Genomic DNA, 10,158 nt, shown 5'->3' on the forward strand with positions numbered 1-10,158 from the left:
GCTCTGAGGTCAAGCGTCCAGAGGGATGGACAGTCCACAGAGAGGTTGAAGAAGTGAGGCAGTGTCAGGGCTGATGTGTGACAGAAGGACAACAGGAAGAGAGGAAGTGAAGCTTTACAAGGACGTCTACAAAATGTGCTTTGGAGTCGGTGCTGTTGCACATCCAAGTCAAAGAATCAACAGAGATTCAACAGTTTAAAATGAACTTACTACCAAAGGTCAAAGAATCTGCTGAGAGCTCAGCACTTACAAGAATCTAAAGATTGTTTTCCATCAATCAGTTGATCAATAGATGAGATATTAATCCATCAGTGTGACGATCAACTTGTTTGGCCTTTTGTCAAGAAAAGTGCCAAATTAACTAGAAAGAAAATGAGAGGGACACTGTCATGTCTTTAGGTTAAAGACATTATATGGTCCTGAAGTTTCTAAGGTTGTTAAAAAGTGTGCTATAGTTAAATAGTTAATGTAGTGACACATCTTCATCTTCTCCGTAGAGGATCGTTTTTTGTTGTAGCAGAGTGAGTGTTCCTCTCGCTCTACGATCTTTGCTGTTTTGTCTCTCGGTGAAGGTAAGCTAGCAGTACTACAGAAACGTGGCTGAAACTTCACAGGAACACGCTGTGTCGCTCTTAACACTTGAGCCTAGGGAAATTTTCGTCTTTGTAAGTATCTGTGGGTCATGTATAGTTCAAAATGCATCGGTTGTTGTAGTGACTGTTGTGTTACATGTGTATATCGAATTCAGTGTGTTTTCCATGCATGTATAGACAGTAATTGTTCTTTTTTCTGTATGTTTACAGTAACCACACTTTCACACACTTTCACATATTTACACACACACACACACTAGAAATCACTAAAACTTCCCTTTTTGACATTTTGTAAATAATGTGTGAATATAAAGTTTCTGCGCCGCTAGATAATTGTATCTGTTCTATCAAACTACAAAGATGGCCGAACAGGGTGGCGTTGAACCGAGTGTCACCTCTGCAACCTGGAGAGGAGGCGGGGTATGAAGTGTCTCATTTGCATTTGAAGAGACCGCCCCAAAACGAGTTGCTCTCAGAAGCACATCAGAAAAGGGGTAGAAAAGGGGCCTGTGGAGCTCTAATAATGAGGAATTCAGACCCAAGCATTGCAGTTCCGCTTTATATAGACCACAACTGTATGATTTATATGTAAAAAGGAAGGATTTAAAAGCATGATATGTCTCCTTTAAGACGTCTGTCTATCTGAAGAAATTCACAATTTATTGACTGAACCCACTTCACAGGAATTATACAACATTGTCAATCAATTTCACATGAATGACAGCCCAGTACAACACATTAACACAGTAAACAAAGTGTGTACTGCACATTAACACACAGTAAACAAAGTGTGTACTGCACATCAATGCACACAAACAAAGTGTGTACTGTACATTAACACACACTAAACAAAGTGTGTACTGCACATTAACACACTAAACAAAGTGTGTACTGCACATTAACACACAGTAAACAAAGTTTGTACTACACAATAACACATACTAAACAAAGTGTATACTGCACATTAACACATACTAAACAAAGTGTATACTGCACATTAACACACTAAACAAAGTGTGTACTGCACATTAACACACTAAACAAAGTGTGTACTGCACATTAACACACTAAACAAAGTGTGTACTGCACATTAACACACAGTAAACAAAGTTTGTACTACACAATAACACATACTAAACAAAGTGTATACTGCACATTAACACATACTAAACAAAGTGTATACTGCACATTAACACTCACTAAACAAAGTGTGTACTGCACATTAACACACTAAACAAAGTGTGTACTGCACATTAACACACAGTAAACAAAGTTTGTACTACACAATAACACATACTAAACAAAGTGTATACTGCACATTAACACTCACTAAACAAAGTGTGTACTGCACATTAACACACTAAACAAAGTGTGTACTGCACATTAACACACTAAACAAAGTGTGTACTGCACATTAACACACAGTAAACAAAGTTTGTACTACACATTAACACACACTAAACAAAGTGTATACTGCATATTAACACACACTAAACAGAGTGTATACTGCATATTAACACTCACTAAACAAAGTGTGTACTGCACATTAACACACACTAAACAAAGTGTATACTGCATATTAACACTCACTAAACAAAGTGTGTACTGCACATTAACACACTAAACAAAGTGTGTACTGCACATTAACACACTAAACAAAGTGTGTACTGCACATTAACACACACTAAACAAAGTGTGTACTGCACATTAACACACAGTAAACAAAGTTTGTACTACACATTAACACACACTAAACAAAGTGTATACTGCATATTAACACTCACTAAACAAAGTGTGTACTGCACATTAACACACACTAAACAAAGTGTATACTGCATATTAACACTCACTAAACAAAGTGTGTACTGCACATTAACACACTAAACAAAGTGTGTACTGCACCTTAACACACACTAAACAAAGTGTGTACTGCACATTAACACACACTAAACAGAGTGTGTACTGCACATTAACACTCACTAAACAAAGTCGCTACATGTATGACGTTTTTAAAAAGTCAAACAGTTTGGAAATCAGTTTAAAATTCAACTTATAATTCTACTTAGAGATTTAGGAAACCTCTTTCCATCGTCGATGTTCATTCACCCCTGCCGCCACCACCACCGGTTCAAGATGGCGGTGCTGTTGATGTGTCCCTCCCCAGTCTATGGTTTTCTCTATTAAGGAGTGTGTTTTGAATTGGGAAGTGTTTTCTTAATTAGGAAGTGTTTTTTGGATTGGGAAGTGTTTTCTGTAGTTTGCAGCGTTTTGCACTTCCAGGCCACCGTAGTAATCAGTTACTTTTTACTCTGATTTCTGATCACAGCGATCTGTAATAAAGTCACAATTGATTTTAATCAGACCAAAACTTACATCATGTGTGTTCAGTACCAGTGTTGCCGGTAACATGTCACGAATCGCGTTAAGAATCGGAACCAACAAACATCACCACTAAACCTTAACATTGCATCAACAACACATCTGCAGAGATGTTACAACTTAATTTAATCAATCAATCAAATAAAGATTATTTGTCCCTGGGGGGTAATTACGTAAAAGGTTGCATAGAAAAAGCAGCGCAAATAAATAAATAGATGAATAGATAAATAGTTCAACAACAGACTACACCTACGTCACCGGGTAAATAAATACCAGTAGTTAAACACTGATAATCTTTAGTCTTCTTAAGGATTATATGATGCATTAGCAATTCTGAGTCGTGTAAGTTCAATAAATGTTGTACTTTTTTCATTCAGCTCACAGTAATGATGTAAATCATTAAATAATAAACGTACCAAAGGATCTGGACAGGCGGTGCAGTGGTAAAGCCTTGTAAATAGTGTCAGTGAGCATTCAGGATCTCTCATCAATCTTTGATTTCTCAGGTGAACTCATAAGGAATCGAAAGATCAAAGGATGTCTCACACAAACTACATGTCACAAAGGGTAATGACTTTGATACAAAGAGTTTTGTCTTTTATGATTTATTTATTTGTTTATTTATGAACATGTGCAAAAATAACAAACAAGAGAAACAAACAGACTTATTGTAGCACACAATAACATGTTAGCTCATCCACAAACCACAGATTAGCATGGTAGCTTGTTTATGTAGCACATGATAGCAGGTTAGCTCATAAACAAGGACTTTCCTGGTATTGTGTAATCCTGGTGTGAATGAAGCAACAGTGTTCTGACCACCTGCAGTTAGTGATGTCATCACAGTGGGTGAGAGGACGGATTTTATCCACATATTTTGGAAAAAAACTCATAAAATTATCATTTCTTGAGAGGAAAATGTGTTGTCTTTCAGTCTGTGTGGGTTTGGAAGCAGACAGACGTAAACTTTAGACACTAGGAGGCGCAGTTTGATGCAGACACACGATTTTGCTCCATCTGACTCATTTATAAATGTCGCTTGAAATCGCTGGAACCAAAAAAAATGAGAGCATTGTTCTCTCTTGTCAAAAAGGTATTTTTTTATGATATTTTCCCCACATGCGTTACAACGTCTTGCTCGGCAGGTTCTTGTCGTGCTTCTGATCTGCTCGTTTTGTTTATCACAGTCATAGTTTAGCCACAGTGGCCACTTGTTTGGAGTGATCTGTCACGGCTGTTTTTGAAGAGTCATTTTGGTTTTCCCATGTATTTGAATGAGAGGAGGAGGAGGAGGGAGGAGGCGGGAATCGGTGTTCGGAACTTTGACAGCTAATAAACATGAAACCGCTCGACGAATGATAAAGTTGAACTGAATTATTGAGCAGGAGAGTCTCCTCTGTCGTTTAATAGTGTTTTGGAGCCGATACGATATTCGCCCTCAGAGGAGATAGCGTTTATCTTGTTCTGAAAGGCGGACTTCCTGTTGAATTTAGGTTGGGGTATCAGGTGATTTTTAGGTCTTGATGAGACAAACAATTGAGTTTTGGTTTGATCTCCAGATGACATTCCTACGGGCCGTGGTGGCCATTTTAGTGTTTCTAGGTGGCGCTAGAGAGCACATTCTGGCACTCTGGGGGTTATTTTTTACATTTCCTTAATTTTTTTTTCAGTCTTGATGAGCGTACCAAATTTTATCAACATTTGATCGTGTTTAATGGGTCAAAATGTGGCTCAAAGCCGCGTCAGGAGTGGGAAAAAAACAATAATAAGAAACATGAAATACAATAGGGTCCTGGTCTTTCAGGCTTGGTGCTTAAAAAAAATACCATGTGCAGCAATAACTTTATTATTTGATTATATATCCTCCAGCCACTTTCTCCCACTTGTCCCATTTTCCCAGAATTGTCCAGAGACTCTGTGGCAAAGATCAGTCGTTCCTTTTTATGTCTTTTCTTCATGTCAGGAGAATTTTCCTCGTAAGAAAACCTCATGGAGACAGAAAACACAGGAATCAGACTGAGAGCGATTTGAGAAAGTTTAAGACCATTTTATTACATTATTCTTGCAAGAAGAGACAAAGTCACAGTCCAACCTCTGCATGATTGTCCAGGAGTTTGTCTCACTCTGAAGTCAGACAGCGCCCCCTAAAGGCTTAAATTGTTTTGAGTCTGCATGAAGGACACCAAAAGCAGCAGAGATGTTTGAACAGTGCTGACACAGGTCATCCTTCAACACAGACTGAACATTACACATCATTCTTTATGAGACAAAACAAGATTTCCATGACACTTTGTAATATGTTTGATAATCAGACTTTGGTCTTCTGTATTGTGTCCATTGCTATTTAGTTTATTTATTTTCTTTTTTAACTGTCTATGTCTCTCTAGGCCAAAGAAATAGGATGAGTTTCTCTCTCCAATGAATAATTGGTCTAATTCAGATTGAAGCTTGTTTAATTCTATTGAGTCTTCTCTTGATAGAACATTCTTTTTACCCAGACTGTTTAATTAAAGGACGATGTTTTGCTGTTTTTGTTTGTTTCTTCTAATGATATTTTTACTGATTTTAATCCCAAATTCATTTACTTTAAATTTGAAACTCTCCCATTTACTAATAGAAAACATTTCCAAGGGCTCAAGCTCTAAAATCAGCTGTTTTACTTCCTTACAAAATACAGTGCTATCCAACAGTGTATTATTACATTTCAAAATCAAATTTATGCTGGGACTATTCTTTGGAAGTACCAAGGATAATGTTATTATGCAATGGTCAGTTAAAGGTGAGGCAGAGATGTCCTGTTTGTTCAGAAACTCTTCAGAACACAGCAATGTGTTTGACTCGATCAGTGTTAGCCCCGCCCACTGAGTTTGATGGACGAGTTTAACAAGATAAAATTAATTCATGAAGCCGTGCAACACCGGACCATGAAATAATTAAATACATCATGGAATAATTATAGATGTTTTTACATAAAATGAATTCATTTTAATTCATTAATGACACATTTAATGACACATTTATGTATTTAATTCCAATTTTAATTAATTAATGACACATTTAATTAATTATTGAATGGTTTATTTCATTATTTAATTTTGGCACAGTCAGCCCTCCATAGGAGCACCACCTGATGAACCAGTGAAAAATAACTGCAGGCAAAGTACATTATTAATCCTTTAAGATCATCTATAGTATTTTATTTTCTGTGAATATAGCTTCCTCCTGAGTTGCATATTTGTGTGTGAGGATTGAACTTCCTGGTTCTTGGTCTCCTCTTGCTGCTTCAGGCTGAGTTTTCTCCTGATCCACACTGATGGTTGCATGAGTTGGACTAGCTCCTCTCTCTCAATGCAGTTTGTATTTCATGCAGTCAAATGTAAGTGTTCATGCTCAGGCTGTGGTACGTTCATTCAGATCACATGATCTTTATGGAGAGTGGGGCTTGCAGCCCGAAGCCCTGCTCCAGGATGATTTAGAAGCTCAGAGCTGATTGGCTGGCGTCAATGGAGGCACTGCTTGACAGAACCAGAGTGAGTTGTGACGCCAGCTTATGCGCCGCGAGAGCTAACAGTTAAGAATCCAAATGAATGAGGTTGATTATTTACTGGTGTATAAATGTAAAACTCTGACTTTAGAGGAGAAACTGGAGGTAAAGTGAGTGTAAGGTCATAATAAAATCTGTGTAAGAATCTCACTTGTAAATCAATATGCTGCTCGTCTAGTGGAGGAATTCTTTCCTTGCAATCAGTAGGCCCGTGTTCAACTCCCCACCGAGACACAGTTTAGTTTATTAAATGATTTAATCAGAGGCTATTCCCCGTGTTAAACCTTTTCACAAGATGGGATCCTACAGTATATGGTTGTCATAAAGATGTTGGAGCTCAAAACTTCTGCACAAACTTTAGTTTGGTATTAAGTGGTGTTGAACTCTGCGCTCAGTAGACCTGAAATAAAATCTCACCACCAAGTATTTACATGTTGAAACACCACCGCCTCTGGTGAAGAAACATCTGATCTCAATAAATAAATTCATTAGTTCAGTTTATGTTAGAGATATCTAATGTGTGTGTGTGTGTGTGTGTGTGTGTGTGTGTGTGTGTGTGTGTGTGTGTGTGTGTGTGTGTGTGTGTGTGTGTGTGTGTGTGTGTGTGTGTGTGTGTGTGTGTGTGTGTGTTCAGTGAAGTGTATCAGTGTGCAGCAGTCAGTTTCTGTTCAGTCTGACTGAGGGAGGTTTTTGTATGACGGTTTTTCACTGTGTGAACACACTCTGACTGTTGATGTAATGATCACTCTGACAGTAATAAACTGCAGCATCTTCAGCTTGAACTCCACTGATGGTCAGAGTGAAGTCAGAGTTTGATCCACTGCCTGTAAAACGATCTGGAGTACCTGAATCTCTGGAGCTGGCCCAGTAAATGAGCCTTTTAGGAGGTTGTCCATCTCTCTGTTGGTACCAGGCTAAACAGTGATAACCACTATAAACATAAACATTCTGACTGGTCCTACATGTGATGGTGACGGAGGCTCCCAGAGCAGAGCTGACTGCTGCAGGCTGAGTCACTGTGACCTGGCCTCTGGACTCTGAGGAAACACAGACAGAAACATCAAGCAGCCTCATGGTTTTGTGGGCTTCATTTCAGAGGGACGGATGTTGACAGAGGAGAGGAGTTTGATTCTCTGGACTTTACCTGTGAAGCAGCAGCAGAGGAGAGTCCAGATGAGGACGCAGATCACACTCATGTTTCTGATGAGGAGGATTTCTCTGTCTTCTGTTGTCATGAAGGACGGCTGTCAGTCATCCAGTCTTCAACTGTCAGGACTATAAACTCTCCCAGAGCACTGGAGCATGGTGCTGCTGATGCAAAGTGGCTCTATGGAAATGTTCTGACTGACTCCAACAGGGACCTGGATCACTTTCATCTCTCACTTTCACTCTGGATTCAAACTTTTATAAGAATATTAAGGAATTAAACTGAATAATTAAAGATACGTCTGTAGTTTTTACTTTTTAAAAATTTCCTATTTTTGCTGCCAAATCTATTTAGGAATAAATTCCAAAAGATATCATTGAATAAATTGAAAATAATCTTTAAAACAATCTCTATAAATATATGTATTTCAAGTAGACATTGCAGATGAAAGAACTGTTCTCTTGTGTTCCGTTAGGATCAGGTGGTAAAAGTTGTTTTGGTGAGTTTGTTGGTTTCAGAATCAGAGAGTGGCGTCTCTCTACAGTCAGAGGTTTTTGTACAGCGGCTCAATGAGTTTGTATCACTGTGGTACACGTTCGGTGGAGGAACCAGACTGGATGTTGGAAGTAAGTTTATTCTCCTTTAATACTTTCAACTAAATAATTCAAATTCCTACATTAAACCTTGTTTTGAATGATTTGAGATTAGAAAGATGTTTTTTTTTCTTAATAATTATTGTAGTGATCAAGTTTTAATCTCCATTGATTTCATGTAGTTTAGCTCAGCTCGGTTTTACTTTAATTTGATCACAGAGAAAAGTTATTAGTTTTAAATTTACACCGGATTAAAATCTCATTAGGATTAAATGACAAAACCAAAGATCTTGTCAGTCTTTAAATGTGCTCAGTTAGAGCCTGATGGCTGTGGAACACACTGTTTTAACTCTACCAGTCTCATGTTGAAGCTGTTTTTACACTGACCTGTGTATTTAGGGACATTTCTGGTGCACTGGTCTGTCTTTGGGCTGAGTTTTAGTTGACATGTCCACTGTTTGAAATGTGTTTGTGTTGGAATGTGTGCAGGTTTTATTCTTCTTGTTTTATTGAGTGTCTCTTCATCACAGCTGGATTTATTCTTGGTTCTATAGAATGTTTCACAATTCTGTTTCTCTTCTTACTTTAAAATGTATTATTAATATTGTTATTTTACAGTAAAATAGAAATACTGATGATAAATGTTGTAAAATTATGAAAACCTCTTGATATAATTTAAACAGTTTTTTTTCACATTTTGCTCTAAATAATTGAAAATATTAATTTAGATTTGAAGTTCATGTTAAAGTTTCCAGTCATAAGTTGTAAAGTGTAAACTTTCTGATAGCGTTGATGCAAATGAAGAGTAAACGTTGAGACATCAGCTTGTGTTCCTTCCTGTGTAGTTTGAGGTATTTCAGGTCAAAGTGTTGGATGATTCTCTCTGTGCTGATGTGCATGAGAGGCTTCTTAAAGGGAAGTGAAACAATGTGTGAGTGAGTGACTGCTGGAGCAGAAAAAGCCTCTGACAGCAACTTCTTCCAGGACCAAATCAGCTGTCTCCCACTAAAGCTGTCCAGGTGTGTGCTGGTTGATTGACAGCTGGGTGCTCCCTGTCCTCTAATTTGATTGGTGTCTCCTAGGTGATACCCGCCCCACCCTGACGGTGCTGCCCCCCTCCAGAGAGGAGCTGCAGCAGGGGAAGGCCACGCTCATGTGCCTGGCCAACGAGGGCTTCCCCTCAGACTGGAGTCTGAGCTGGAAGGTGGAGGACAGCAGCAGCAGCAGCAGCAGCAGCAGCAGCAGCAGCTGGGAGGAGAGCAGGAGCCCCGGGGTGCTGCAGAAGGACGGCCTCTACAGCTGGAGCAGCACCCTGAGGCTCCCTGCAGACCAGTGGAGGAAGGTGGGCTCTGTGACCTGTGAGGCCACCCGGGGCTCCCAGACTCCCCTCAGAGAGACACTGAGGAGAGACCAGTGTTCCCAGTCCTGACCGGACTCACTGGGACTCTCACACTGCTTTTACTCTCACACTGATCTCACCTCTGTCATTCACCCTCTTTCACTTTCTTCTATCATCAAAGCAAACTGACTTCATCAATATTCATCTTCTTTCATCATCATTTTCTTCAAGCTTTGACAAAATAAAGACAGTTTTCACCTCAATCTTTGGTCTTTCATGACTTTTTTACAACAATAAAATCATCATGGCAAAGCGGTTTAGAAGATGGATGAATGGAAAAATAGTATATGAGAGTGTTTATATCCTCACATCCTTATTTATATCTTTCAATAAAAGCTGGAAGTTGAAACATATTTGCATGTCCTATAAATGGTAGGATTAGATTGTAACAGTGGCAGCCTTGCATTTCAGACCTCGGCCTTCACTAGTGCTGGTCTGAGTCAATCCACCCCTCAATCACTTTTTTATGGCTACAAAAACCAGGTCATCATGCAGAGATGCAG

At 38.9% G+C, this 10,158-nt stretch overlaps 1 gene segment (V, D, J or C); it reads left to right on the forward strand.

Annotated features, from left to right (window-relative positions):
- Positions 1-2,726: 2,726 nt before the first annotated feature.
- Positions 2,727-9,857, forward strand: LOC308117902 (Ig kappa-b4 chain C region-like). The segment is given in 3 exons: positions 2,727-2,732; positions 8,208-8,289; positions 9,339-9,857.
- The last annotated feature ends 301 nt before the right edge of the window (positions 9,858-10,158 follow it).

The sequence above is a fragment of the Lipophrys pholis genome (assembly GCF_963383615.2).
Source record: "Lipophrys pholis genome assembly, chromosome: 12".
Classification (NCBI taxonomy): Eukaryota; Metazoa; Chordata; class Actinopteri; order Blenniiformes; family Blenniidae; genus Lipophrys; species Lipophrys pholis.